This window comes from Scyliorhinus canicula, chromosome 1, assembly GCF_902713615.1.
Source record: "Scyliorhinus canicula chromosome 1, sScyCan1.1, whole genome shotgun sequence".
Lineage (NCBI taxonomy): Eukaryota > Metazoa > Chordata > Chondrichthyes > Carcharhiniformes > Scyliorhinidae > Scyliorhinus > Scyliorhinus canicula.
In genome coordinates, this window is record NC_052146.1 from 58,715,436 (window position 1) to 58,731,668 (window position 16,233).

A 16,233-nucleotide genomic window follows, 5' to 3' on the forward strand; every position below is an offset into this window, starting at 1 on the left:
TGGAATCATTTCCCCTTACCAGACCAAATTTCTCCTCCAAGCCCCTCAGACTCGCAAAGCTCCCCTCCAGGAACATATCGCCCACCCTCCCCACCCCCGCCCACCCGCCACCATGCTCGAAACCCCCATCCATGCTCGCGGGGGCAAACCGATGGTTGTCACAGATTTGCGCCCAGACGGACGCACCCACCTCCCCTACATGCCTCCTCCACTGGCCCCATATCCGCAGGGTCACCCCCACTACCGGGCCGGTGGAGTACCTGGCCGGTGACAGCGGTAGGGGAGCCGTGACCAGGGCTGCTAAACTGGTGTCCCTGCACGAAGCCGCCTCCACCCACTCCCAGATAGACCCCGTACCCACCATCCACTTCCTTATCATAGCAATGTTAGCCGCCCAGTAATAGTTGATCAGGCTCGGCAATGCCAGCCCTGCCTCGCTGCGGCTCCTCTCAAGCATCGCCTTCTTCACCCGCGGGGATTTTCCAGCCCAGACAAAGCTCATGACAATCTTGCCAATCCTTCTGAAGAAGGACTGTGGGATATAGATCGGGAGGCACTGAAAAATGAACAGGAATCTAGGGAGGATTGTCATCTTTACAGTCTGCACCCTCCCTGCCAGTGACAGCGGGAGTGCATCCTATCTCCGAAACTCCCTCTTCATTTGTTCCACCACCCTGGTCAAATTTAACTTATGCAGCCTGCCCCAGTCTCAAGCCACTTGTGTCCCCAAGTACCGGAAACTTTCCTCATCCAGCCTAAATGGCAGCTCCTTCAGTCTGTTCTCCTGGCCCCTTGCCTGCACCACAAACATCTCACTCTTGGCCATATTTAATTTGTACCCTGAAAACTGGCCGAACTTCCTCAGTGTTTCCAGTATACTTTCCATCCCGGCCAATGGGTCCGACACGTACAGGAGCAGGTCGTCCGCATAGAGAGAGACCCTATGTTCACCCCACCCCTGGTCATTCCCTTCCATCCCTTTGTGGCTCTCAACACAATCGTCAGCGGATCTATGGCCAGCGCAAACAGCAACGGGGAGAGTGGGCAATCCTGTCTGGTCCCACGATATAGTCTGAAATACTCTGACACTACTCTGTTCGTCCTGACGCTGGCTTTTGGGGCCTGGTACAGTAGTCTAACCCAATTCACCAGTCCCTCCCCAAACCCAAACCGTCCGAGCACCTCCCACAGATAGCCCCACTCCATCTGATCGAAGGCCTTCTCAGGGTCCATCGCCACCACTACCTCCACCTCCTTGCCCGTTGGGGGCATCATGATCACATTGAGTAATCTTCTCAAGTTGGCTGACGGCTGCCTGCCTTTCACGAACCCAGTTTGGTCATCCCCAATCACCTCCGGTATGCAGTCCTCAATTCTAATCGGCAGGTCCTTTGCCAGGAGCGTGACATCTACATTGATCAGGGAGATTGGCCTGTATGACCCGCACGCTTCTGGGTCCTTGCCCCGCTGCAATATCAGCGAGATGGTGGCTTGCGACATCGTCAGCGGCAGGGTCCCATTGTCCCTTGCCTCATTAAAAACCCTCGCCAAGACCGGTCCCACTAACTCAGAGAACGTCTTGTAAAACTCTACTGGGTATCCATCCGGCCCCGGGGCTTTCCCTGACTGCATGGCCTTCAGGCCCCCCAATACCTCCTCCACTCTAATCGGGGCCCCCAGCCCATCCACTCGCCCCCCCTACCTACTGTTGGGAATGTTAGCCCATCCAGAAACCTTTTCATCTCCTCCGGCTCTTCCGGGGGCTCCGAAGTGTACAGCTTGCTATAAAAGTCCCGGAATACCTTATTCAATCCTGCAGGGTCCTCCACTCTGCACCCCTCCCCATCCATCACTCTACTTATTTCCCTGGCCGCCTCCCTCTTCCTGAGTTGCTGCGCTAACAATCTGCTGGCCTTCTCCCCATGCTCATACACCACTCCCCTCGCCTTCCTAAGCTGTTCCACGGCCCTACTTGTGGGTAACGCCCCCAGTTCCGCCTGTAGTCTCCGCCTCTCCTTGAGTAGGTCCTCCCCCGGGGACTCCGCGAGTTCCTCGTCTATCCGATACATTTCCCTAACCAATCTGTCCATTTCTGCTCTGTCCGCCTTGGCCCCTGTGGGCCCCAGTTGAGATCAGCTCTCCCCGCACCGCTGCCTTCAGCGCTGAGACCTCCCCCGTATCGTTCACCTGCAAGTAGTTTTGCATAGACTTCCGAAGTCTCTCACATATCCCCTCCTCCGACAACCGTCCTACGTCTAGCCTCCATTGTGGGCATTGGTAATTCACCCCTCCGACCTGCAGGTCTACCCAGTGCGGGGCATGGTCCGAGATAGTGATTGCCGAATATTCCGTATTCTATACCTCCCCTATACAGTCCCTGCTCAGGATAAAAAGTCTATCCTAGAGTATACTTTATGAACATGCGAGTAAAACGAGTAGCCACTTCCTGTCGGCTGTCTGGCTCTCCAGGGGTCCACTGCCCCCATTTGCTCCATAAACCCTTTCAGCTCCCTTGCCATTGCTGGGAGTCTACCCGTTCTGGGACATGACCGATCCAGCCCCGGATCAAGGACCGTGTTAAAGTCCCCCCCCCCATTATCAACCTAAGAGAGTCCAGGTCCGGGATCTTCCCCAGCACTCTTTTAATAAAGTCCACGTCATCCCAGTTCGGGGCATATATATTCACCAGCACCACTCTTCTCCCCTCCAGTCTGCCCTGTACCATAAGGTATCTGCCCCCCTGTCTGTGGCTATGCCCTCCGCCTCATATTGCACCCGCTTATTGATCATAATTGCCACCCCCTGGACTTCGAATCCAAGTCTGAGTGGAAGACCTGGCTAATCCAGCCCTTCCTTAGCCTAGTCTGGTCAGACACTTTCAGATGTGTCTCCTGCAACATAATTACGTCCGCCTTCAGAGCCCGCAAGTGCGCGAGCACCCGCGCCCTCTTAACTGGCCCATTTAGTCCCCTGACATTCCAGGTGATCAGCCTGGTTGGGGGGCACAAACCCCCCCCCCCCCCCCCCCCCCCGCCGGTCAGCCATAGCCTTTCTCGGGCCGGCTACCGGCACGTGTGTCGCGCCATTCTTGGCCCGCCTCTTCGCTGCCTTCACCCTCGACCTCCTTTCCATTGCCAACTTCAGATCCCTCTCACGTCAGCAGAATAACATCTTCCCCCTCCCCCCCTAGCAACATCCCCAGGTAACCCCATCCCTGCCGTCCATTGGCTGTATTCTCCCCCCCCCCCCACCTGACTCCCTTGGCTAGCCAATCTGCTAGCCCGGTGACTCATCACTCCGGCGCCCAGCTGTCTCATTCCCATTGTTTCCCCATCCTCATCCCCACCCCCCAGCGCACCCTCCCCCTCTCCAACCTGCTGGAGCAAACTCACTGGCACAGGAAGGCATAAAAACCAATAAAACAAAAACCCCCAACCCACGTCTTTAACCCCCCTCGCTGACCGGCCACCCCTTAGTTATAATACCGGCTCCAGTGCACTCAGCGAGCCCCACAAAAAGTACCCATCACAACAGAAAGACCCAGAAAAGAAACCATAAAGTGAAAGCGACAAAAGACTAAAAAAAAGACTGTACGAGAGAGAGAGGGGGGGAGAGAACTCCTCCCCACCCCCCAGGCAAAAATGTTCCACACAAAAAAAAACAACAACCAAAAACAAAAGGAAGAGTCCCAAATGTCCCACATGGCACCTTTAAAACAGTAAACAGTTGACCAGGAGTCTAGGCACATTCGGCGTCCCTTCAAACGGTAGTTCTCAGGCCCTAGTTTGCGTCCGTGGGACCTCTTTTCGGGACCAGCCCCTGATCCCTCGCAAAGTCCATCGCTTCTTCGGGCTTGGAGAAGTAGTGGTGTTGACCCTGATGCGTAACCTAAAGACGGGCCAGGAACAGCAGGCCAAACTTCACATGCTTCTTGAACAGCACCTCCTTGACTTGTTTAAAGGCTGCTCGCCGCCGAGCCACCTCCTGGCTTAGGTCCTGGTATATGCGAAGAACACCGTTATTCCACGTGCTGCTCCTGGCGCTCTTCGCCCACCGCAGCACCCGCTCGTTGTCCATGAACCTGTGGAACCTAATCACCATCGGACGGGGGGTGGTCCCCCCGACGCACCTGCCTCGCCTGCACTCTGTATGCCCCCTCCAGCTCCGGCGGTCGCGGAAAGGCTTCAGCCCCCATCAGCTGCAGCAGCAGGTCAGCCACAAACGCTGTGGCATCAGTTCCCTCCGCCCCCTCCGGGAGGCCGATGATCCTCAGATTTTTCCTGTGGGCTCTATTTTCCAACCCCTTCACTCTGTCCAGCAGTCTTCTTTGCCTCTCCTTCAGCCCGTCGACTTCTAACGCCGCAGTCGTCTGCGCATCCGCCTGCTCCTCCACCGCCTCTCCCAGCTCCTTAACGTTTACATCCTGGGCATCCAATCTCTGATTCAGCTGATCCATTGCCCTCTGAAGTGGGTCCAAGTCATCCCGCTTCAGCGATGCAAAACTACTTTTTATCACCTGTAGCATGTTTTCCAGCGCTTGCTGGATTGCTGGGTCCGAGGTCCGCGGGTCCGCCATCTTGGGTCTCAGGTCAGCTTCCCCTGCACCTTGTCCTTGTCCCTTTCTCTCCCGTTTCCTTTGCTTCCTGCTCTCCTGCGGTTCCATAAAACACTGCCCGCTCTTCCGCACCTCCGTGGCCGCCTTTTCGCCGCTCCACAGTCCCGCTATCGTGGGGAATCAGGTCCTAAAGCCCCGCCGGAGTGAGAGCTCCCGAATGTGCGGCTCACTCGGTCATTGCCGCAACCGGAAGTCCCACTGAAGCCTACTTAATGCAATAAGCGATTTTCATTTCAATCCCTCCAGCAGAAATTTCAAATATCACCAGCTTCCATCGTTCATCGTCATGCATGGGGTGAGTGAGAAATAAGAAATGAATAAAGTTCAGCCTTTGACACAGAGTTCAAAACACACTGAAGGGAAACATTAAAGCCTATAGTGCTTGGAAATTGGTGCTTTCCCAAAGTCTCACTGTCATCAATTATACATCATTGCAAAGTGCACTTGGGTGAAAGGATTCTAATCTTGGTTGTGACAAATGCTTGTTACATCCACAAATTACAGACAGCGGCGTAACAGCGCCAGGGTCACTACTAACCTTTATGAACAATTATCCTGAGGACAAATGGTGTCTGCCTGAGATCAAAAGGTGACATTCTCCTGCCATTGTTGTCATAGAACGATACAGCGCAGTACAGGCCCTTCGGCCCTCGATGTTGCACCGACATGGAAAAAAACTAAAGGCCATCTAACCTACACTATAGAACATAGAAGGATACAGCGCAGTACAACTATGTCAACTATGAAATACGCAGATGTGGAATGAAACAAATTCGCTTTGATGAGATTGAGGGAGACTTTTTTTTTAAAGAGTGTCCAATTATTGTTTTTTAATTAAGGGACAATTTAGCGTGGCCAGTGGCCAGTTCACCTAACCGGCACATCTTTGGGTTGTGGGGGTGAGACCCACGCAGACATAGGAGAATGTGCAAACTCCTCACGGACAGTGACTCAGGACTGGGATCGAACCTGGGACCTTGACGCCGCGAGGTGGCAGTGCTAAACACTGCACCACCATGCTGCTCCAACCCCCCCCCCCCCCGAGATTGAGGGAGATTTAACGGAACTCAGGATCTAAGTGTGAGATAACTGGGCGGAGACAGGGGGACATGAATGTGAGTCTCTGCACATCGATTAGCCATTCAATACCTGAGACTTGCAGGGGGAGAAATATGAAATATAGTTACAATAGAGTAGAGTATATACATAGAATGAACACCCATGCCACCATTGTGCATTCAAACCCTCTTAATTTTTCTTACCATACTGCTTGACAAAACCCTGACAGCCGCAGCAGTGGTGGCGGCAATGGGATGACTGCTATACTCTGTTCTCTGAGATGACTTTGGCAGATGTCCGCTGGCTGCCTGAAGCCTGGAGACCCCCAGCATGCTAACGGTCTCCTGCTCTGGGGCAGGTCACCCTCCTCGACTTGACCTGCTGGAGTTGATGTGGTCAAATTCAGAGAAGACATGGAGTGGCAGGACACCATTGGAGCATGCTGGATAGATGCCCCCACAATGTTGGGCTGGCACTTCTCCCTTTGGGTGACGAGGGCCTCTCCCTGAATCCTTCAGTAGAAACGATACTCGGTGGGAGGTCGACGTGCACCCTCTTGCCTAACCACTTATAGGATGCACCCATGGTTAGAGTGATGGTAGGTAGGTCTGAGCATAAATCTGGTAGTAACTGCTGGACCTGAGTCTTCAAGGCAACTGTCACACTTCCTATGGAGAATTCGACCTGCTCGCATACCAGAGCCATAACATCAGACAGAATGTGGATTGACTCCTCCATCCTTCTTTCCAATCTGCTGATGGCCTCTGACAACTCTGCTTGCTGTTCCCCTGCCTGTCTCTGTAACTTATGGTTGAGTGCAGAGGCTCGTCATTAACTCACTTTCAGCAGGGGCCTGGTCTCCAGCAATCCTCCGAGTGTCAGAGACCGTGGCTGTCACTGCTTCTGCCTGCTGTGGACCTATGTCTGTGAGGTGCTCATCAGATTGTGACCCCTAAGCCTAATCTAGAAGCAGGGCCCACCGAGGTACATGTACAGAGCTGGTGGAGGGTGCAGGTGAATGCAGTGACAGACCTTCATCAGATGGGTGTTTAGCATCTGAGCTGGTCTGGAGGCTGGAGCTGAGGTGCTTGCTTGAGGATGTCCTTCACCTTTTCTTGCTGATGGTTGGAATAGAGAGAAGAGATAATTAATGTGAGACTAAGCAGGCTCTAATGTTATAGGCCACTCACAGTCATTGGCTGTATGTAGTCGATGTATACTGGATGGACCATTTCTGGCTTGTTGGGAAGACCGATCTCATCTTCCACACATAAACAATATCTTCTTCAGTCAACTCTGTGGCTTAGACCTTGTGAAGGGGGAGTGTCCTCAACTCTGGGGTCCACCCTCTGATCTTCACATTCTCTTTTTTGTTGTGGGCAATCTTGCCCTGCATAAGTACAGATGGATTAGCCATGAGCACTATGGATGAAGGAGCAGTTCAGAAGCAGGCTGTTGTGTGTGCTGAGCCCTCCCCAGTCAGGGATGAAGATGCCACTTCAATATCTTACGTGAGATAGCGAGCTTAAAGTGGATGACAGACATGCAGTGCTGATGTCCTTTCTGCTGGTCATTTGTGACATCTCTATGGATAAACCTGAAATTACCTGAAGCCCTTATAAGAGTGTGTTTGGAATGAGTAAAAGATTCACGTACCCATGCGGAATGCATCAAATCATTTATGCTTTCCCTGCACTGGAGGGCGCTCCCTTTTTATTGGCCTTGGGCACTAACCTCCCCGGTAACCTTCTCCCAAGCTGGCGTGGTCAGGTGGGAAGACCTCAGGCTCCTATCCTGAGAAAGGTAGATCTCCTGCCTTTCCTGGATGGCCTTGAGGAGAATCGCCAGGGAGGCGTTGTGAAACCATGGAGGGTTTGGTTTTTTAGATACCATTCAGAATCTGAACGACGTGACACATCTGGCCTGCAGTGAGTAATGTGAGAAGAATGCTAGTGGATATTAAGAACCTATCCAGAATGTTTATTACTTGAGCACAGATGATTGGGATATAAGAAATGAGAAAATCTACTTATTTTAAACAATCGTGTCACTTTTCTTTTGTTTTCATCTAATATTCTCCCCATTGCACTCCACTCATGAAGGCGTTCATAGAATTTTACTCATGGTGTTTAATCACATCTATGCTAGAATATTCCCCATTTTTTTACAGAACCGCCAGACCCTTCTCAACTTGCCATCAACCCACCTGTGCCATTACAATCAGGACCCCTCCTTTTCTAAACCCTGAGGGCTGTCTTGTGCTACAAAACTACAGTACCTCATTCCAGTTCTGGCAACCCTGGGTATCACATTTCTTCAGGCAGGAACAGCTTCTTCCCCACAGCTACAAGACCTCAGCGATGACCTCTCGGACTGACCTGTTCCCCGTAAGAACACTATTCACGACTCCCTATGCTGCTCTTGCTCATATATATGCTTTGTTTGGCCCCTTGTTCCGCACTGTAACCGATCACTCTTTGTCGATGTGCCATTGTCAATGTTCTCTGTTGATTATTCTCTTTGTCGACTACGTACGTACTGTGTACGTTCCCTCGGCCGCGGAAAAATACTTTTCACTGTACTTCAGTACATGTGACAATAAATCAAATCAATCGATCTTGTCAAACATATAAATCCTCTCCACCTTCCCCCAACCCTCCCAACACCTCTCCATTGCCGGGCTGGTTTAACTCAGTGGGCTAGGCAGCTGGGTTGTGATGCAGAACAAGGCCAGCAGCGCGGGTTCAATTCCCATACCAGCTTACCTGAACAGGTGCCGGAATGTGGCAACTAGGGGCTTTTCACAGTAACTTCTTACTTCTGACAATGAAAGATTATTATTATTAAATAACTTCTCCTTCTCTCTATTACGGGCAGCTTTCTCCAGTTTGGTTCGCCTTTCCTATTATTCCCCTATGGATCTAGGATACTAGATATATTAAGGCAAAATGGGTAAGGAAGTAAGTTATGACCAAGGTGACTGATTACCAATATCTCCAGCTCTAAGTTTCAGCTAGCAGCACCTTCTCTTTAGACTCTTGTCTCCTGTATATACCACTTCCTCCCTCCACTCTTGCATGTTCACCTCTGCTCCAGCACTCTTGGCAGAGCCTTAAGTCTTAATGACCGTGCACTCCAGAATTTTCTTTCTTAAAAGTTGTTTCTGCTTTACTGCTTAGCTTCAACAACCTGCCTGAAACCTATCGTCATGTCCCATCACTGCCCTGGTGCACAATCTATCCGCCAGCGAGGTGTGCTTTCCAATTTTAAAGGTGCTTTACAACTACTGTTTTTGAAAACAATTAGCTTTTAACATTGTAGTACTTTATCTGCGTCATGTTTAGTCTGATATTACCCAACATCAAAGTAGATAACCATATATTTGTTACGGGCGTGTTGTTTTCAAATGCGTTTTTAAAAAAAGTTTCGAGTATCCAATTATTTTTTTTCCTAATTAAGGAGCAACTTAGATTGGCCAATCCACCTACCCTGCACATCTTTTGGGTTGTGGGGGTGAGACCCACAGAGACACGGGGAGAATGTGCAAACTCCACACGGACAGTGACCCAGGGCCAGGTTCAAACCTGGAACCTCGGCACCATGAGGCAGCAGTTCTAACAACTGCGCCACCGTGCCACCCAGATTGTTTTTAAATTTAGTTTGTGCATATATGTTGGCAATTGTGTGATAATAGGAAACTATGTAAGAAATGGCAAATATGTCAAATTCTAGACTTTGCAATGGTAAGTATAGGGCGCGATTCAACAGCCTTGTCGTGCCCGACTTGGTGCCGAGATGAGGCCTTTCGCAAAATTTGTGATGCTCGAAATGTCTTGCGAGATTTAACTGAGTCTTGCATCATTTAAATATGCATTCGCTGGATTCATCCGGGGCTCGGGATTCACCAGACATGCCTGGGAAACCTTGCCAGGGCGCCGTTTATTACTGGTTCACACAAATATGGACAAGTTGTAATGGCACCTGGAGGGGGGGGGGGGGGGGGGGGGTCTCTAGGCCATTGGATATCCCTGGGTGTTTGGTATTGGGTAGTATGGTACCCTGGCACTTCTGCTGTCACCTGGGCACATTGGTGCTGCAAGACTGCTACCTTGGTGATGTGTTACCTGTGTTGGTCTAACATTGACTGCAACTGGATGCAGTAAAACGAGAAACAGGCTTCTGACACAGGAGATGGTCCAACACTGTTTTATTGAACCTGTTGATTGCTGTACAAAATCTGCTGTGGGATGACACTCTATGAACCTAACTGATAACCTCCTACTGGCTTGACCAGACTAGCTCTCTATCACATGGTGATGATGTTCATTCGCCTGTGCACTGCGACTATCTCCCTAGCCGTGTCCTGTGAGAGAGAGAGAGCCTTAATGCCCTGTGGGCTTTATAGTGGTGGTGTCCTGTCTGGTGATTGGTTGTTCTGTGTTGTGTGTATTCATTGGTTATCCTGTGTTTCAATCACTGCCTGACTGCATCTCATGATGTACATGAGTGGATATTATGACATCCCCGCCCTTTTAAAATAAATTTTGGAACGTGGCTGTATATGCATACATAACTATGTAGAAGTGCGGAATGAATGAACATATGTACATGGGAAGGTGTCGATCGTGCAGATACAGAGCAAACGGAACAAAATTTACAAGATTTAAGACTATATATTCAGTCTTTGTTGTGGGCGACGAATTCTCGTCGATCGCCGCAGAGGTGGAGGTGGGGACGCCGGCACCTGGACAGGCAGGATCGCTGCCATCTCGGTGGCCTCGTGGTGCAAGACGTCCAGAGGAGGCATGATGACATGCGTAGAAGTGCGGTCGGGTGATGGGCAGCGAACTTTACACGGCGCCCTCCTGTTGCGCCGTAAAGTGGAGCCATCAGCCATTTGGACAATGAAAGACCTGGGAGCAGCCTGTCTGACGACAACAGCTGGGGCTGACCAACCTCCCTCAGGTAGCTGAACACGAACAACATCGTCTGGAGCCTGTGCAGGCACAGCCGTGGCATGAGCATCATACGTGATCTTTTGCTGGTCCCTGGATTGCTGCACCTTCTGCAGCACCGTGAGGTGGTCAAGGTCTGGAACATAGATGACTGGAACAGTCATCCTCAGGTTGCAGTTCATGAGCAACTGCGCCGGAGATAAGCCAGTCGACAGAGAGGTTGCCCTGTATGCCAATAGCGGCAGGTTGAAATCCGAGGCTGAGTCTGTAGCTTTGCACAGCAACCGCTTGACATTATGGACCCCTTTCTCGGCCTTCCCGTTTGATTGTGGGTAATGGGGACTGGATGTGATGTGACTAAAGTGGTAGGATCGTGCAAAGTCGGACCACTCTTGGCTGTAGAAACATGGACCGTTGTCACTCATTACCGTGAGTGGTATCCCATGCCTGTAAATGTCTCTTTGCAGGCTTTGATGACGGACTTGGACGTGAGGTCTGACAGTTTCACCACTTCCGGGTAGCTGGAGAAGTAGTCGACCAGGAGCCCGTAATCACGCCCATTGGTGCGAAAGAGGTCTATCCCCACCTTGGACCACGGAGAGGTCACGATCTCGTGCTGTTGCAGTGTTTCCTTGGGCTGAGCTGGTTGAAACTTCTAGCATGATGTGCAGTTGAGGACTGTGTTGGCAATATCCTGGCTGATGCCAGGCCAGTAAACTGCCTGCCGATCTCTGTGTCGACATTTCTCGACCCCCAGGTGACCCTCATGGATCTGAACGAGCACCATGGTTTGCATGCTTTGGGGAATGACGATTCTATCTAGTTTAAGAAGGATCCCCTCAACAACCGTCAGCTCCTTCTTAACATTGAAGAACTGGGGACACTGCCCCTTTTGCCAGCCATGGGCGGGGTGCTGCATCATGCGCTGCAGTAGAGGATCTTTGATAGTTTCTTCGCATATTTGTATAACTTGTTCATCAGTGGCTGGGAGGTTGCTGGTACACAGCTGCACCTGTGCTTCAATGTGCTGAATGAAGTCGCCCTGTTCGCACAGCGTGGTGACGGATCGGGATAGGGCATCCGTGACGATTAGCTCCTTACCTGGTGTGTAGACGATTTCGAAGTCATATCGGCGGAGACGAAGAAGAATTCGCTGCAGCCGAGGTGTCATGTCATTTAAATCCTTTTGTATTATGTGGACAAAAGGCCTGTGATCTGTTTCCACTGTGAACTTTGGCAGGCCGTAATAGTAGTCATGAATCTTGACTATTCCTATCAGGAGACCCAAGCACTCCTTTTCGATCTGGGCATACTGTTGTTCGGTCGGAGTCATGGCCCTGGAGGCGTATGTCACTGGAGCCCAGGATGAGGAGTCGTCTCGCTGGACGAGCACCGCCCCAATGCTGTCCTGGCTTGTGTCTGTGGATATCTTGGTATCCTTGGTTGGGTCAAAGAATGCCAGTACAGGGGCTGTGGTGAGCTTCCCCTTCAGCTCAAGCCACTCCGCTTGATGTGCAGGAAGCCACTGGAACACTGTCGACTTTTTTACGAGATGCCGGAAGACTGTGGTGTGGGATGCCATGTTGGGAATGAATTTCCCAAGAAAATTCACCATCCTGAGGAAACGGAGGACCGCCTTTTTGTCCTCTGGGTCTTCATGGCATTGATTGCCAGCACCTTGTCAGCGTCAGGTTGCACACCCTACTGTGAAATGTGGTCACCCAGAAGCAGATCTACCAAATGAGCATTTGGCCCTGTTGAGCTGGAGGCCGTTTTCATGTATCCTCTGGAAAACTTGTTTGAGGCGAGCGATGTGATCCTCAGGCGTCGTCCACATAGACTCGCATCCCCGCGATGCCCGCCATCATTTGCTCCATTATACGATGAAATACTTTGGAAGCTGATATGATACCAAAAGGCATGTGGTTGTAGCAATACCTGCCGAACAGAGTGTTAAACGTGCACAGCTTCCGACTGGATTCGTCCAGCTGTATCTGCCAGAACCCACGGGAGGCGTCCAACTTGGTAAAGAATTTGGCATGAGCCATCTCAGGTTAACTCTTCATGCTTTGGGATTGGGTAGTGCCCGCGCATGATGTTGCGATTCAGGTCTTTGGGATCAATGCAAATGTGGAGTTCACCAGAGGGCTTCTTGACGCAGACCATGGAGCTGACCCAGTCTATTAGTTCCGTGACCTTTGAGATGATACCCTGGTCTTAGAGCTCTCGTAGCTGCGATTTCAGACGATCCTTGTGAGGGTCCGGCACCCGGCGCTGTGCATGGATGACTGGGATGGCATTCGGTTTGAGCAATATCTTGTAACGATATGGGAGCATGCCCATTCCATCAAACACGTTGTGGTATTGCGTGAGAATGTCGTCTATCTCAGCCTAGAGATTTACATTGGGCGAGGCAGTCGCCGGTGTTGAGGACATGGCATGGACGCGCTGGACCAGATTTAGGAGTTTGCATGCGTGAGCACCGAGCAGGGGTGCCTTGTCAGGCTGGATGTTCTTGAACCGTTCCTGTGCTGTACTTTTCTTTGTAAATTCACTTTGATTGCCTTGTGAGATACACCTAGCTGACACGATCCACTGGCAGCTATGCCATTACCATTGTAATCAAGGAGCTGGAGGCTGGTGGAAGAATGCTAGGTTGGTCTCGGATGCTGTCGAGGTCCGACTGTGATATGAGGTTTGCAGATGCGCCAGTGTCCAATTTAAATCAGATGCAAGACTGGTTAACCGTGATGACAGCGCACCACTTGTCGTCAGGGTCCACAGTGAGGATTGAAAGGCGGCTTGCAGGCACGGTGGAGGCCAGCTCGCGCGTGGTGATTATGCCCACCCGGTATGGAGACTCGAGGCAGTCAGCTTTGGGGTCCGTTGGGCTGTCGGGATCCGAATCCTGCATGCCTTGTTGTACGCAGCGGACACGTCTGTGCTGCAGCTGGGATTGCTGGCTGGTGGTCGGTGGAGCGGACCTGCATAAGGCCGCGTAATACCCAGGCTTTCCACACTGTAGACATTGCCTTCCTTTGGCTGGACATTGCCGCTTTAAATGGGTGGAACCACAAATTGGACCGGTCATGACGCTGACGTCAGGGTTTTTTTATTGCGCCATCGAGCATGCGCAGTGCGGTCGGCCGACTTTCGCACATGTGCATCGGGGTCTTCGGCCTCGTCATCCACCCGGTCATGGCGCGCATGCGTAGGGACCCGGGAAAAGCACGTGAAACGGACACTCTCCTCGATGCTCAGGCCTTGCATTTTTGCAATGGCCTGCACCCTTTCTGCCTCATGGGAGACTAGTTTTCCATTTTCTGCCACCCTGATGCGGGAGTAACGATTCTGGCGTGCTTATGGACAACGCACGTTTCGATGGTGACGGAGAGGGTCAACTGTTTGATTTTGAGGAGCTGCTCCCATAGGGAGTCGGACTGGACCCCGAAAACAATCTGACCCCGGATCATGGAATCAGCCGTCGAGTCATAATTACATGACTGCACTAGGATGCGGAGCTGGGTCAGGAAGGACTGAAAAGGTTCTTCCTTACCCTGAAGCCTCTGTTGGAAGATGTACAGTTCAAAGCTCTCATTCACCTCAATGTCGCAGTGGTTGTTGAATTTCAGCAAAACCGTCTTGAACTTCGTCTTGTCTTTGCCATCGGCAAACGTGAGCGAGTTATAGATGTGGATGGTGTGGTCCCCCGCAGTCGACAGGAACAGCGCGATCTTTCGGGCATCCAATGCTGCCTCGAGGTCGGAGGCCTCGATATACAGGAGGAACTTCTGTTTGAAGACTTTCCAGTTGGCGCCGAGGTTGCCGGAGATATGGAGTTGCGGAGGAGGCTGGAATCTTTTCCATGCCGCTGGATGGCTGCATGCTGGTCGTTGCAAATTCACTTGAGGTAGGTTTGTTAGAGTTAATAGCTCTCTGGTACCATGAGGTGTTATCTGTGTTCGTCTAACATCAACTGGATGCAGTAAAATGAGAAACAGGCTTCCGACACAGGAGATGGTCCAACACTATTTTATTGAACCTGTTGATTGCTGTACATAATCTGCTGTGGGTTGACACTCTATTAACCTAACTGATAACCTCCTACTGGCTTGACCAGACTAACTCTCTACCACATGGTGATGATGTTCATTGACCTGTGCACTATGACTATCTCCCTAGCCGAGTCCTGTGAGAGAGGGAGAGCCTTAAGCCCTGTGGGCTTTATAGTGGTGGTGTCCTGTCTGGTGATTGGTTGTTCTGTGTTGTGTGTGTTCATTGGTTATTGTAGCCACCTAAAATGGACGCTGAGCTGCAAAGTAAGCCAAGCGCTAAGACTGCAGGGAAAAAGGCAGTTTAGCCAAAACAGCCGTCTGCAAAGAGAGCATTTTGCATTCTGCAAGTAGCAGAAACCAGTTTGGGCTCAGGTGAGAAGACCTTAGTTAGGTGCAAATGGCAAAACGCTTTGCATACTAATGAGGCAATCAGACCTGAACACCCACACAATAGAAACATTTGACTCTGAATGGACACATTTGAACCAAGGCCCAGACATCGAGGCACCAGAAACCTCCAAACAAAAGGGCATAAGAAACGCCCCCCCCCATCACAGAGACCCCCTCGCATTGGGGAATTCAAACAGTATCGATGAGGAATTGACCCAATAGATAACCAAAGGTTAAAGCCCGCCCCAAAAAGGCACGGACATTGGGATCCCTATAAAAGACAGGGACCTCGTGTTGTCCGGTCTGTTTTGTGCTCCGGCTACCTGTGATCCTGAACTTGACTCCTGACTCCAGCCGTTGGGCACCAGCCGCTGAACCGTGAGTAATACACGACGCTCGCTACGCGAACCAGCTACCGATAGACCCTGACGACCAGCATACCCTCTGAAGGTGCAGCCCCAAGATCAGAAGGAAGGCCTTGCTCCCTGACCTTGCCGGTTCCCACTTAGTTAAGTATACTGATCGTTTTAGTTTAGTCATAGCTTAGTCTCGTAGTGTGTGCATGGGTATTTATTATTTGTCATAATAAATACAATTCGTTTAGAACTCACTAATCGGTGTATCGTCTTTATTACTTTGAACCTGACCTTGGAATATTTGTGAGGTGTCTAGATACGGCACCTGGCGACTCCCGAGCTGAAAGATACATTGACAGAGCCTAGTGGTGTTAAGCACACGACCTTACGGAGGCGTGTTAATACACTCCAATAAACGCGTTTTACACCCATAGCAAAACGTGCAACATTATCCTGTGTGTCAATCACTGCCTGTCTGCATCACATGATATACATGAGTGGATATTATGACACTTGGCACTGCCACCTTGGTGCCCAGGCAGTGCCATGGGTGCCAGGGTGGCACTGCTAGGGTGCCAGGCTGGAAGTGCTGCCCTGGCACCCTGGAGTTGCCAGGCTGGCTTGTCAAGGTGCCCAGGTGGAAGGTTACCCATGCCAGGGGTTGGGTCCAGGGTGCCTTGCTAATAAGTGGGGTGAGGGAGTGCTCCTGGGGCCTCAGAAGAGTTAAGTTGGGTAAAATGGGAGTGGGGGTCGCTGAAGGAGTACGAAAGCCTTTAAAATTGGTGCCCAGATCAACGGTGCAA